Below are 16,293 nucleotides of genomic sequence, written 5' to 3' on the forward strand. Positions count from 1 at the left end.
TGCAGATCTGGACTATGTAAACTGTCAATTTGTTACTTTGATGTGTGACCCTTTGTTTTGAAAACACGTATAACTGTGCTTTGACCTCTAACCAGTGGAACAATCCTCAGGGCTTTCTGAAAGACTGTCTGCCAGGTTATAACCCTCAGGTTGGCTCGAATAAAATTTCCTACTTCTTTCTTAGATTGACTCTTAATTAATTTTTCATCGGCAGTATAAACATTCTGGAAAAGGCAAAACTATAAGCACAGAAAAGAAATCAGTAGGTAGCAGGTTCTAGGGATTGGGAGTGTGTGAGATGTTGACCACAAAGGGGCAACATGGGAAAATTTTCTTTGACTGATAGAATTGTTCTGTTTCTCGATTGTGGTGGTTGTTCTAAGACTTTATGCATTCATTAAAACTCATAGACTTCTACACCAAAAAAGAGCAAATTTATTGTATGTAAATTAAAATTAAAAGACATAAAAATTCAAACGAATAAAAAATAGAGGAATTACAGAAGCTCACTTTGACACCTGCAAGGCATTGAGAAGGCATGGTGTAGCCCGGTGTGTGCAGGTGTCTGTGTGTGTGAGTGTGTGTATTTTTTATTGTTGTTGTTGTTATTATTATTATCACTACCATTGCCTTGTAGTACCCAGATTTAGTTAGGCAACAAGAGATGATTAGGCTTGTTTTCTTCTCTATCGTTTCCAATTTGGACCCAGAGAGAAAATTATTGCTAGATTTGCATTTTGTTGCTGTGAGAGTTTGTCTTGATTTACCCCTCTCATTTTATAAAGAGATGCTCATTTAGATTGATCAAGGGGACGGATATAAAATCATCCAACTTACTTTGGAATCAGAATCTGAAACAGATCTAGCTTATTTGTTTATATTCCTATTTAATCAATTTCCCCATTTTAGCAAGGTTATATACTAATATAACTCCTCATGTATTAATGTTGCTCATAGCTTCAGTCTTTGGAAATCTTGGGTATTTTGTATTGCTGTCATATACTTTTGGAAGTTAAAATTGTCCTTCAGTTAAGTAAAGACAAGATTACCTAACTGCAGCATTAATAAAATTGCAACTAGAAATTCATTTAAGTTCCTCTGAAGAAAATACACTTTTAAATTAAGGTCATATAATTACCATTTTACTCGCCTTAAATTAAACTAGATCAATCCATGTACAAAAAACATTAGAAGTAAAACCATGAATCACTCTTTACTTTAGATGTTTCTTACTTAGATTTTGATTTTTGATTTGACTTTATATTTTGAAGTGTTATAATATTACACATTTAGATTGTGGAGTTTTGTCAAAGTTGGCTGAAAGGTATACCAAAATCAGATTTTTTAGAAGGTGAATGTCTGCTCATCATATAAAAGGATTAGAATCCTGTTTTTGTGTTCAAATTGAGAAAACATTCTTGAGATATGGACTCAGTTCAGGTGTTATCACAGCTGGACAATCTACTTCCCTGGACATTTATTAAAAGTAAAATACTGTGGAGAGGGCAAACCTCCATAAAGGAGTAGAAAAATGGGAAGAAGCTTAGTCAGTGTCATTAATGTTTATGATAATACTAAGGTGACAGTGAAGGAAGAGAGGTGAGAATAGCATCACCCAAAGTGATATTTTTTCCCCTTAGAAAATGTTTTCCCTGTAGAAACATTTTAGTAATTATTATTCCATTGCAATTTTGCTTTTTGCCTTTATTTCCAATTAAAAAGATAAAATGTAATCATATAGCTTTTTAAAAAAATGAACAATCTGAACAAGTTTTAAGCTATGGCATTGAGTCAGTTACTAAATCTAAAGCATTATTGAAAAATAAAGGGATTTATCCCTCAAATTATACTTATTGCAATTATAGTTATTCCAACAGCAGAGGTTATTTTACTTAATATTAGTGAGTTTTAACTTTGTTAGACAAAGTAGCTTTAGCTATGCTGAGGGGAAAAAAAAAATCAAACTCTTACCTCAGTGGCTTTACCTTCCTGCTAAGGCTATAGCAAGTTGCAGTTTGAGCTGCTGTCCTGCACAGCTCCTTTCCAGGTAGGGGCTAAGAGACCCAAACCCTTCCATCTTGCAACTTTGTTATCTTGGAGTCTATTCCAACAGCATGGAAGGAGAACACAGAGCACAGAAAAGGCGCACCTGATCTTTACTTCCTCAGGCTACAAGTGATGCAACCCAGCTGCTCACATTCTGTCAGAGAGAATTGTCCATATGATGGTCTCTAGATGCAGGGAGGCTGGGAAGTGAAGCTTAGCTGTGCTTGTGAGAATATGAAATAATTGGGTGAATAAATAGCATTTTCTCTGCCACATATTAAAAAAAATGTTCATGGCATTTTCTAGTTTCTATTAACATAAACATATCCATTTACTTTGAAAAATGAAGTAAATAAAGTGGCCTGATTTTTTTGGATGCCCAACCACCATTTTCTAAGAATAGTTTCAGAGCTAAAATTTGGTCAAAGAATTTCAGACACCTTTGTTTTAGATCCAGTACCTTTTTACCACGGATAATTTAGGAGCTGAGTCATGCACTTGATTAGGAAGGAAGAAATGAGTTCTGATTAACAGTATCTCTGAGATAGTTAATTATTAACATATATACCATATATATCTATATATCTATATTATATCTGAAAAGAAAATAAATCCTGAAAAACAATGTGCTTATATGAAAGAGATGTGAATGTTGGATTTCTGTGAAGCCATAGGATACCTTTATTTGTATTAAATCTATTTATTATTTTGTTTATTTATCCTTTGATTCATTCATGGACTCAGTAGAAAGTTATTGAGTCTCTAAACATGGGCCAGACACCCTGCAGAGCATAAGGATAAAGATGAAAATAAACATGTTCCCTCCCTTTAAAGAGCTTCTAATCTAGTTGGGGAGAGTTATTTCTCACTACTTAAAAACAAAAACAAAACATAAACTATAGGGTCAAGCAAGCACTTTTGAAATAGAAAGAATTTGTTCTGCAGGGGAGGAAAATTTGCCACCCTAAAATATATCTCTTTAGCATATTAATCGTTTTTAGCTGGTTACATTCTGAGAAGTGGCACTCTGAAAGGCTCTGAACACCAAGTAGGAGTTGCCCCTTTGTAAGAAACGTTTACATTTGTAAGGGAAATTCCCATTTGTAAGATGGGAAGATGACCAAGTCTCTCAAAAGTCTTATCTATGGAGAAGGCAAGACTTAAATCTGCATCACAGTCACTCACCCAGTTGCCAATACTGGTAACCTCCCAAAGTTGACTCTCCCCACCCTAGCATCCTCTTTAGGTGAGGAAAGTATTTAAGGTAAGGACTTTGGCCATTTTTGTGATTTACTCAGTTTTCCTGGATTTCTTAGGTATATATGTTATTAAACTTTGTTTGGTTTTCTCCTGTTAATCTGTCCTATGTCAAGTTAATTCTTAGACCAGCCAGAAGAACCTAGAAGAGTAGAGGAAAACTTTTTCCTCCCTGACAGTTCAAAGTGCCACTGGGGACAGAGATGAGGGTGCTACTAACTCTGCTTGGGAAAGAAATCAGATTATATTCTTACTGAGGGATGGGCCTATGTTTAAGATTGTTGTATATTTTCTATAAAAGTTTTGGAAAGCTGTCACTGAATTTGTTTAGAACTGAGTAGGATGATAAGTGGTCTCACAGTATATTTGAATGAATAGTTCACCAACTTCAAAGACCATTTTGGGAATAAACAGATTTTTCTTTCTGGCTTTGGATATATGCTCCTATATTGTAATTAGGCATACATGACTAGGTAAATATAGATTTATATAATCTAATTGGGGTATTATTTATTTTCAAAAAATATTTTATTTAAAAAGTCTTTGAGATAAAACATGGATATATTTCCATTAAGAATAGAGCAATATGACAGCACTTATGTAAAATCTCATATTTTTCAAAGTCAGTATTCCTTCAGAGAATGTGAATCATGAAATGAACATGAACATGCTGTTCTTTTGAATTTAATAGCATCACATAACTTTTCTACAGAAAGTTTGACATTTAAAAATCATGTTAGTAATGGTACTTTTGATGCCAAAAACTCAGCCTCTGTGCACTGGTGCTGAATTGAATATTGAAGACAGAGTTTTGGGTGAAGTAGAAAAGAATAGCTTTATTGTTTTGCCAGGCAAAGGGGGACACAGCAGGCTCCTGCCTCAAAAATTGTGTGTTCCAATGTAGGAGGAGTTTTATGGCAATGGTTCAAGGGTGGGGTTGCTGATAAGATTAGGGTGTGTGTAGGACCTGAACTCCTTTAATCTGGCCTCAGGTGGTCTTCTCTGGAATGAAGAATGCTGACATCATCCATTTGTTGGGGGTTTTAGTTCTGCAAAGAGCTCAAAGATATTGTTATGTGTATCCCTTGAGGTGGAACCAGGACGCTGTCCCAAGCCTGCACTATTGTTTTTTTGGCTACTCCTCCTTTGTCGCTGCATCCCCTCCCTTCCTTGTAGCAACTGTTCAAATCTGCCCTTTGGGACTTAGGGAAGGTCATGGAGGCTGGAGTCTTTTCCCTAAAGATAAGGAATGGGGCACACAGAAAGGCTTCCATGCCCAGCAGCCCCAAAGGGTCCTACTCGGTTTCACTTACAAAGGATAAAAAGTTACATTAAATTATATTGTCATTAGTTGAAAAACACTATTTCTGCATTTTTGCCCTTGCTGTTGTCTTCTCATATACTCTCTTTCTGCCCCCCTAAATTGTATATGTGTTCTTTCTCAGAATTAAAAGTTTTCTTAATATCATTATATTTTATAGATATTATCAAAATTCTTGCAGTCAGGATAGGCCTATTTAGGTCAGGTTATGGGGCAAATGGCATAAGACATATTGAGAAAACAGTGGTTCTGGGAAATGGCAGACCTAAAGGGTATGACATGTTGTTGGCTTAAACAATAGTCTAGAGTGACGAATACCTATTAATATGTGTTCTGAGGGCATATGAAAAGTGAGGTGACAGAATATGTTATAGTTTGAACTGGACAGGGCAGGTAAGATACAGAGGTCCAGGAGTAATAGAAGTTAGCATTATAGCATTAAGCTGAATGAGAATAAAAGGCATTACATGGTAAGAATAGTTAGATTTTGTTCATTTACTTGTGTGTGTGTGTGTATACGTGCACGTATGTGAATGTGTTGAGTGGGTGTGAATTTATTTCCTGACTTTATCAAAAAAGGATTCAAATCAATTATAAAACACACATGCTAAGACCTCTGCTTCTGGTCAAGATGGATTAACAGGGACAGAGTAGGATGCCTGAAACAAATGCAAGACAGGATAAAATGATGTAACCAAAAGCTGGTTCTTTGAGAAGACTAATAATATTGATAAACATCTAACTAGATTAACCAAGAAAAAAGAGAGAAAACACAAATTAGGAATAAAGAGAGATGACATCACTACAGATTCAGTACATATATTTAGGGAATATTATAAATAACTCTATGCCAATATATTTGACTACTGAGAGAAAATAGATTCCTTGAATAACATAACCTATTAAAGGCTCACTCAAGAAAAACTAGATAATCTTAAAAGCCTTATATCTATTAAAGAATTGAATTTGCATTGAATTTGCATTTCTTAACACAAAGAAAACACCAGGAAATTTTACCAGACATTGGGAGAAATAATATTAATTCTACATAAACTTCCCTAGAAAACTGAAGAGGACTGAATACTACCCAATTCATTTGATGACACCAACATTTAAAAATAAACAAAAAAACAAAAAAGAATAAAACAGCTACGCAGTATTCTTTAAGAATATAGATGAAAAATGAATCCTTAATAAAATGTTAACAAACCAAATCCAATAATACATAAGTTGAATATATCATAAACAAGTGGATTTTATCTGAGAAGGAAAGGTTGTTTGCACATTTGATAACTAACCAACGTTCAGAAAAAAAATACATGATCATCCCAATAGACACACAGAAATGCAATTGACAAAATCCAAACTCCATTGCTGATAAAACTGCCAGCAAACTGGGAATTGAAAGAAACTTACTTAAACTTGATAAAGACATCTACAAAACTCCTGTTGCTACAGTCATTTTCACGATATTGATTCTTCTAATCCAAGAACATGGTATATCTCTCCATCTGTTTGTGTCACTTTTTATTCCTTTCATCAGTGTCTTATGGTTTTCTGAGTACAGGTCTTTTACCTCCTTAGGTCTTTTACCTCCTTATTCCTAGGTATTTTATTCTTTTTTTGCAATGGTAAGTGGCATTGTTACCTTACTTTCTCTTTCTGATCTTCCCTTGTTAGTGTATAGGAATGCAAGCGACTTCTGTGCATTAATTTTGTATCCTGCAACTTTACCAAATTCATAGATTTCTATGTAGTTTTCTGTGGCATCTTTAGGATTTTCTATGTATAGTGTCCTGTCATCTGCTAACAGTGACAGTTTTACTTCTTCTTTTCCAATTTGGATTCCTTTTATTTCTTTTTCTTCTCTGATTGCCATGGTTAGGACTTCCAAGACTATGTCGAATAAGAGGGGCAAGAGTGGACAACCTTTCTTGTTCCTGATCTTACTGGAAATGCTTTCAGTTTAACACCATTGAGAATGATGTTTGCTGTGGGTTTGTCATATATGGCCTTTATTATGTTGAAATAGGTTCTCTCTGTGCCCACTTTCTGGAGAATTTTTATCATAACTTGGTGTTGAATTTTGTCAAAAGCTTTTTCTGCATCTATTGAGATGATCATATGGTTTTTATCCTTCAATTTGTTAATATGATGTATCACATTGATTGATTTGCATATAGTGAAGAATCCTTGCATCCCTGGGATGTCCCACTTGATCGTGGTGTATGATCATTTTAATGTGTTGTTGGATTCTGTTTGCTAGTATTTTATTGAGGATTTTTGCATCTATGTTTATCAGTGATATTGGCCTGTCATTTTCTTTTTCTGTGATATCTTTGTCTGGTTTTGATATCAGCATGATGGTGGCCTTGTAGAATGAACTTGGGAGTGTTCCTTCTGCAGTTTTTTGGAAGAGTTTGAGGAGGATGGGTGTTAGTATTTCTCCAACTGTTTGATAGAATTTGCCTGTGAAGCCATCCAATCCTGGACTTTTGCTTGTTGGAAGATTTTTAATTGCAGTTTCAACTTTATTACTTGTGATTGGTCTGTTCATATTTTCTGTTTCTTCCTGGTTCAGTCTGGGAGGCTGGTACCTTTCTAAGAATTTCTCCATTTCTTCTAGGTTGTCCATTTTATTGGCATATAGTTGCCTGTAGTAGTCTCTTATGGTCCTCTGTATTTCTGCGGTGTCAGTTGTAATTTCTCTAATTTTATTGATTTGAATCCTCTCCTTTTTTTTCTTGGTGAGTCTGGCTAAAGGTTTATCAATTTTATTTATCTTCTCAAAGAACCAGCTTTTAGTTTTATTGATTATTGCTATTGCTTTTTTCATTTCTATTTCATTTATTTCTGCTCTGATTTTTATGATTTCTTTCCTTCTAGTAACTTTGGGTTTTGTTTGTTCTTCTTTCTCTAGTTGCTTTAGGTGTAAAGTTAGGTTGTTTATTTGAGATTTTTCTTGTTTCTTGAGGTAGGATTGAATTGGTATAAACTTCCCTCATAGGACTGCTTTTGCTGCATCCCATAGGTTTTGGGTCATTGTGTTTTTGTTGTCATATATTTCTTTGTATTTTTTGTTTTCCTCTTTGATTTCTTCAGTGATCTCTTGCTTATTTAGTAGCATATTGTTTAGCCTCCCTGTGTATGTGTTTTTTATACAGTTTCTTTTCCTGTTATTTATTTCTAATCTCATAGTGTTGTGGTCAGAAGAGATGCTTGATACTATTTCAGTTTTTTAAAATTTACCAAGGCTTGATTGGTGACCCAAGATGTGATCTATCCTGGAGAATGTTCCATGTGCACTTGAGAAGAAAGTGTATTCTGCTGTTTTCGGGTGGAATGTCCTATAAATATCAATTAAGTCTGTCTGGTCTAGTGTCATTTAAAACTTGTGTTTCCTTATTTATTTTCTGTCTGGATGACCTGTCCATTGGTGTAAGTGGGGTGTTAACGTTCCCCACTATTATTGTGTTACTGTCGAGTTCTCCTTTTATGGCTGTTAGCATTTGCCTTATGGATTGAGGTGCTCCTATTTTGGGTGCATAAATATTTACAATTGTTATGTTTTCTTATTGGATTTATCCCTTGATCCTCATGTAATGTCCTTCCTTGTCTCTTGTAACAGTCTTGCCATCCCTATCAAATACCAATGGCATTTTTCACAGAATTAGGACAAAAAAAATTACAATTTATGTGGAAATACAAAAGACCCTGAATAGCCAAAGAAATCTTGAGAAAGAAAAACAGAGCTGGAGGAATCAGGCTCCCAGACTTCAGACTATACTACAAAGCTACAGTAATCAAGACAATATGGTCCTGGCACAAAACCAGAAATATAGATTAATGGAACAGGATAGAAAGACAATAGATTATCCCACATACCTATGGTTACCTAATCTATGACAAAGGAGGCAAAAATATACAGGGAGAAAAGACAGCCTCTTCAGTAAGTGTTGCTGGGAAAAATGGACAGTTACATGTAAAACAATGAAATTAGAACACTTCCTATCACCATATACTAAAATAAACTCAAAATGGAATAAAGACCTAAATGTAAGCCTAGACACTATAAAAATCTTAGAGGAAAACATAGGCAGAACAATCTTTGACATAAGATCACAGTAAGATCTTTTTTTGACCCACCTCCTAGAGTAATGAAAATAAAAACAAAAATAAATGGTACCTAATTAAACTTAAAAGCTTTTTCATAGCAAAGGAAAACATAAACAAGATGAAAATACAACCCCCAGAATGGGAGAAAATATTTGCAAATGAAGGAACTGACAAGGGCTTAATCTCTAAAAATATACAAACAGCTCATGCAGATCAATATCCATAAAACAAACAACCCAATCAAAAAATGGGCAGAAGACCTAAATAGACATTTCTCCAAAGAAGATATACAGATTGCCAACAAACACATGAAAGGATGTTCAACATCACTAATCATTAGAGCAAGGCAAATCAAAACTACAATGAGGTATCACCTCACACCAGTCAGAATAGCCATCATCAAAAAATCTACAAACAATAAATGCTGAAGAGGGTGTGGAGAAAAGTGATCCTCTGGCACTGTTGGTGGTAATGTAAATTGATACAGCCACTTTGTTGAAAAGTATGGAGATTCCTTAAAAAACTGAAAATAGAATTACCTTATGACCCAGCAATCCCTGTACTGGGCATATACCCTGAGAAAACCATAATTCAAAAGACACATGCACCCCAATGTTCATTGCAGCACTATTTACAATAGCCAGGACATGGAAGCAACCTAAATGTCCACCAACAGAGGAATGGATAAAGAAGATGTGGTTCATATACACAATGGAATATTACTCAGCCATTAAAAGGAATGAAATTGGGTCATTTGTAGAGATGTGGATGGACCGAGAGTCTGTCATACAGAATGAATTAAGTCAGAAAGAGAAAAACAAATATTGTATATTAACGCATATATGTGGAATCTAGAAAAATTGGTACAGATGAACCTATTTGCAGGGCAGGAATAGATACACTGACATAAAGGATGGACAAGTGGACACGGTGGGGGGTGTGTGTGTGAAGGGGGATGTGGGATGAACTGAGAGATTGACATTGACATATATACGCTATATGTTTAAAACAGATAGCTAGTGGGTACCTGCTGTATAGGGCAGGGAGCTCAGCTCAGTGCTCTGTGACCTAGATGGGTGGGATAGGGTGTTGGTCGGGAGTTCCAAGATGGAGGGGATATATGTATACATATAGCTGATTCATCTTTTTGTACAGCAGAAACTAACAGAACATTGTAAAGCAACTATACCCCAATTAAAAAAAAAAATCCCACTGCTAACATAATACATCATGATAAAAGAAGGAATGCTTTTCCCCTATGATCAGGAGAGAATGCTTTCCCCTATGACAAAAATCAAGGATGTCTTTCACTATGTCTATTCAGCTTTATATTAAAGCTAGTAAATAAGTTTATCAGGCATGTAGAAACAAGATCAATACATAAGAATAATTGTATTTTGAAATTACTAGCAATAAATATTCACACATTGAAATGAAAAACTATGTCACTTATAGGATCAAAGTTATTAAATACTTAGAGGTAAATCTGACAATATGTAAGATATATACATTAAAATTATAAAATGTTACAGAAAGAAATTAAAGAAAGCCTAAATAAATGGAGAGATATACCATACTCATGGTCTGAAAGATCAATACTGTGATCAACAAATTCACGATCAGAATCCTAGCAGGATATTTGTTTTGGTAAAAATTATTAAGTTGACTTTAAAATTCATATAGAAATGCTATGGAATGGTTATCACAAAATTGGGTTTGCCTCTTTGTAGGGGTCGAGCCAAAAGACACAACCAAGTGAAAGATCAAGAGAAGGAAGGAATTATTACTTGCAGCAAGTAAGGAGAGCACCAGGGATCTTTCCCAAAGCAACATCTCTCTGAACGGCAAAGTTGGGGAAGTTTTAAGCTAAGGGTACATGTATATTCACGAAGGGACTCATATTCAGAGTCTAAGCTTTAGTTGATTGAAGTCAGGAGGGTCAGAAAAGGTCAACATCCTCCTCCCTTAATTTCCAGTTGATCTGGTGGTTGAGCACTTCATGCTAATCTTTAACATTGAAATAGAACTGGGAGTCTTTACAACTGATATATTATCTTTACTATTGTTACTGTTGTTGCCTGATAACAGTCCTTTGTTCCTACATTCTTTTGTTCCCTTAATGTTATTAATTGCTGGGACCTGTTCAAGGACAAGCATTGTGACCAGGCTTAGATCACAAAATGTCTTAGGGCCAAAAATATCTTCTCTTATGTCAAGAAAGCTATGCTTGGTTCTCTTTCTCTGGGGACCCTCTACCCTATCTGCATACAGAACTACATGTAGCCCCCAGATTTAAAGATGCTTAACAAAGAAAAAAAAAATGAATGGCTAATACTACTTGATATCGAGGTTTATTATAAAGCTACAATAATCAAGACAGAGTGGTATTGGCATCAAGCTAAACAAATAAAGCAACGGAATAGGAGGAGTCCAGAAATAGACTCATACATATGAAAAACATATTTGACAAAAACACAAAGGCAATTAACTGGAGAAAGGGTCATTGCTTTCAAGAAATAGACTGGGATAATAGGATACCTATATGTCAAAAACAAAACAAAGCAAAGAACATGAACTCTGATCTTTAGCTTGCATTATATAAAATATTAACGCAAAATGGATTATAGACCTAAATATAAAACCTAAAACCATAAAACTTCTAAGAAAATAAGTCAGTTTGGCTGGAGGATTTGGACTTTTTTTTTTTTTTTTCCATTCTGCAACTCAATGTGTTCTTCTGAAGTACCTGCATGTAGGGAAAACACACTCCTTTTAGCCAGAGAAGGTAATAACAAAGAACCTAAAAACACTGGAGACAAACTTGTTCTAAATTATAGTCTTGATTAGGACACTATATTTACATTCAAATGTAATCTCTAAGGGGGAGCATTCATTTTGATACTGCCTAAGATAGGACCTTGCAAAAAGTTGGCAATTAATGAGTACATTTCTTGGATAAGGTGAAAAATTTTATAAACGGTGTCAAAGAAAAATTGTACTGGACAGAGTTAAGCAGGAAAGAAAGACATTATTCGAGGCTATTGCAACAGGGCAGAGAGATTAAACCGAATTCTGGGGAACAAAAGGCCAGAGGATTTTTAAGCCCTGGGGCAAGCTGATGGAAAAGTACTAGAGGACTTCAGAGGAGGTTGGTCAATGTGTTAGGCCATCTGTGTTTGCTGATTGGAACTTACGGAAGATAGGCTTCTATCCTCCCACAAAGACTGGGAGATAGTGTCCATATCTTTCTTGATGATTACATTTCAAAGGAATGGCTCCCAGGTCCCTGAGAAAGACATTCTTGAGTTGTAAAATGGACAAAAGGCTAGGAGAAAATTTATATCTCAAAGGGACAGAGAAATAATTTATGATTGAAAGCTTTCTAAAGTACTTGATCTAAGAAAAGGGAGGTCAGAAGTTTATAGTCTTAAAAAAAAAAACCTGTTTACAATTTAGTCAAACTGAGGGGAACTTTAAAGGTCTCAGGCCATCTTGGTCAACAGATTACTGGGAATATCACTCAGAAGTCTAGCCTCCTTAACCTTTGCTGTTTTTGACAATTGTAGATTTAACTACTCAAAAGAGGATGAAACTGATTAACATAAATCCATCATCGTGATGGAAAACAATAACTTAGAGGATGGGTATATGGTATCTTTTTATATTAAAATACATGCAATTTTACTTATTTTAAGGACCTGAAATACTGCAGCATAATACAATGTAATAGTTCTACTTGAGGCTCATTACTGTGATTTATGATGATTTGGGTTTTGTAATAATGATTCTTTTTTCTGACAGCTAAATGGATTCTAATTTTTTATCCTTTTAATATATCTGACTTTATTCAACACAGTTGGCTTTACTATGAATATATTCAAAAATTATAAAATATTTTATTTTGTGGATTTTTTAATGTATAAAATTACAAATTATATGTTAATCTCAAAATTTTATGCCACATTTTGCTAAATTATCATGTTGAAATAATATATTCTGAAAAGAGCAACTTAAAGTTTTGTTCATTCTTCTAACATAGGGTAGAAGAATAAAAAGTACATACTGCATGTTACTTTCTTTTTTTTTTAATTTATTTTTTTATTTTTATTTTATTTATTTATTTATTTATATTTTACTTTCTTTTTTAAATTAATTTTTATTGGAGTATAGTTGCTTTACAATGTTGTGTTAACTTCTACTGTACAGCAAAATGAATCAGCTATGCATAAACATGTATTCCCTCTTTTTTGGGTTTCCTTCCCATTTAGGTCACCACAGTGCATTAAGTAGAGTTCCCTGTGCTATACATTATGTTCTCATTAGTTGTCTAATAGTACTAATAGTGTATGTGTGTTAATCCCAATCTTCCAGTTCCTCCGACCCCCCCTCCCCTTTCCCCCTTGGTATCCATACATTTGTTCTCTCCATCTGTGTCTCTATTTCTGCTTTGCAAATAAGATCATCTATACCACTTTTCTAGATTCCACATATATGCGTTAATATACAATATTTGTTTTTCTCTTTCTGACTTATTTCACTCTATATGACACTCCCTAGGTACATCCATGTCTCTAAAAATGACCCAGTTTCGTTCCTTTCAGTGGCTGAGTAAAGTGCATGTTACTTTCAAGAAAAACATTCATTTTTGGAAATATTTGCATTAATTAGGTATTGACTGAAAAAAAATGCACAACCTAAAAGTTGAGAATTATGTTTTATTTGGCAGACATACTGAGGACTTAAGCTGGGGAGATAGGCTCTCAGATAGCCCTGAGGGACTATTCTGAAGAGGTAAGGGAGGAGCAAGAACATACAGAAGTTTTTGCCAAAAAACAAACAAACAAACAAAAAAACCAGGTAGTTAGAACATGAAAAGATTACTATTAATTAAAGAAACACCAGAAGTTTCATGTTCATGAATTTAGTGCTTTTCTATGTATGGGAAGATGCAAGAGAGTCTGAGCTCATTGAAATCCTTCCTTTGATAGGCACCTTAATTATCTAGGTCCAGTATTCTGCTTTCTCCAACCTGAATCCCCTCAGGGTGTGGGGCCTGCTGCAGTGGCCAGTGGCTCGATGGCTGCAAAGTCTATTGTTTTTGATATCACAGGCAACATTCTTTGCCCACAGAGGTGAATTTAAGAGATATCATTAATTATAGGAAATGCTGATTATGTACAACTTTTGTTGTATTATATACAACTTTGTTGTTACTATGGAGGTTACAGTACTTGTGGTAAAAGTGATTTAGAAGGAAACAGAGTGACCCAAAGCAGTCAAACCCAGGCGATCACCTGAATAAGTGAGAATTATTCCCAAACCCTGTAAAAGACTGGAGAAAAATTTACTAAAGAGGTTGGTGATGGGATCAACATTTATCATTTCCTGAGCTGAAATTTCTGCAAGAGTTCATAGGATCAGTTTGGAATCCTCCACAAGGAAAAAGAAGCTACTATAATGAATTTAAGGATCAAGGCGTAACACAATTATTACTTCTTTCATATTCACTTTGCCACAAATTGAACAGAAACACAGAGCCTGTGAGCAGCGAGGTCCAGGAACAGTTTCAGCCTCCCCACTGCCATTGCTCAGAGCCAGCAGGACTCCTCTCCATCCACCACCATCCACTTCTGGCACAAGCTTCCAGTCACGGATGAAAACATGCTGGTGCAGAGGCCAAACTGAGCAAGGAAGCTGAGTGATATGTTGACATGGCAGCCTGCATGAAGTCTGTAACTGAGCAAGAAGCCAAATTAATTTTCTCTCAGTAGCTTATGAAAATGTTCTGGAGCCCATAGATCATCTTGGAGGGTTGTCTCAAGTACTGAGAAAATGATGGAAGGTTCCAATGGCTTGAGAATACAGAGAGAAAATTGAAAGTGATCCGAGATATCTGAAAATGATTTACTGTCTCTTTTGGAAAAAATTCTTCATCCCCAGTGTTTCACAAACCCAGAGCAAAGTCTTCTACTTGAAAATGAAAGGAGACTACTACTGTTACTTGGTCAGTTTACTGCTGGTGATGACAAGAAAGAATTATGGGTCAGTCACATCAAGCCTACCAAGAAGCTTTCCAAGTCAGAAACAGAAAATGCAACCAAATACATCCTATCGTATTGGGTCTGGGTTGCAAGTTCTCTGTGTTCTATTGTGCGATTCTAAACTTCCTGGAAGAAGCCTGCTCTCTTGCAAAGAGACCTCTATTCCCCTCCAGTTTTATTTAAATATAATTCACATATAACACTATATGTGTTAAGGTGTACAACATAAAGCTTTAAAAAATGTATATGTTGTAAAATGATTATCATAGTAAGTTGAGCTAACATCCATCACCTCACATAATTATAATTTTTTTTCCTTGTGATGAGAACTTTTAAGATTTACTGTCTTAGCAACTTTTAACTATACAGTACTGTTAACTATAGTCATTGTGTTGTACATTATACCCCAGAACTTATTTATCTTACAACTGGAAGTTTATACCATTTGACCATTTTCAACCAATTATGCCCCCGCCCCCAGCAACCACAATTCTGACTCTGTTTCTATTAGTTTATTTTAGATTTCACATATAAGTGAGGTCATAGGATATTTTTCTTTCTCAGTCTGACTTATTTCAGTTAGCATAATGCTCTCAAGGTCCATCCATGTTTTTGCAAATGGTAGAATATCCTTCTTTTTAATGGCTAAAGAGTATTCCATTGTATATGTATACCACATTTTCTTTACATATTCATCTGTCAATAGACTTAAGATTGTTAAGTCAGCTTTTGATGAAGCCATTGCTGAACTCGATATGTTAAGTAAAGAATTACACAAAGACAGCATGCTAACAATGCAGTGACTGAGAGGCAGCTCGACATTGTGAACATTGGATGCCCAAGTGGACAAGGCTGAAGCAGGAGAAGGAGGGGAAAATTAACCAGCCTCCCACCTTTTGTCTATCTCATTCTGAAGTTTACACATTTGTTATCCATACTTCCCCACAAATAGATTTTTTTTATGACAAGTATGTAAATTTTATTTGAATTTCTATTTTTTCCCATAAGGTTTTTATGTTTAATGATAGGGGAATAGAGTCAGTTAACATTTAGAAATTTACCTGCTTTTTCCCTTTTCTTTCCTTCTTTTTAATGTAATTTAATTTTATTTTTTTGCTGTACGCGGGACTCTCACCTCTGTGGCCTCTCCCGTTGCAGAGCACAGGCTCCGGACGCGCAGGCTCAGTGGCCATGGCTCACGGGCCCAGCCACTCTGTGGCATGCGGGATCCTCCCAGACCGGGGCACGAACCCGTGTCCCCTGCATTGGCAGGCGGACTCTCAACCACTGTACCACCAGGGAAGCCCTTCTTTTTTTTTAATTTTACATTCAGACTTGCTTTGTTTTTTTCATTTATTCAGCTCTTGTTTTAACAAGGTATTTTATCTTGCTGAAATAAATTTTGTTGTTTCTTCATATAGGTTTTGAACTTTTGTTACCTTTTCCTAGCTGTGTTATCATTTGGCTATTGCCAATTAGATTTTTTTTTAAATTGAGATATAATTGACATAT

At 35.2% G+C, this 16,293-nt stretch overlaps 1 pseudogene; it reads left to right on the plus strand.

Annotated features, from left to right (window-relative positions):
- The first annotated feature begins 14,421 nt into the window (after positions 1 to 14,421).
- On the plus strand, positions 14,422 to 15,662 carry LOC136118198 (14-3-3 protein zeta/delta-like; annotated as a pseudogene).
- The last annotated feature ends 631 nt before the right edge of the window (positions 15,663 to 16,293 follow it).

This window comes from Phocoena phocoena, chromosome 2 (assembly GCF_963924675.1).
Source record: "Phocoena phocoena chromosome 2, mPhoPho1.1, whole genome shotgun sequence".
NCBI lineage: Eukaryota > Metazoa > Chordata > Mammalia > Artiodactyla > Phocoenidae > Phocoena > Phocoena phocoena.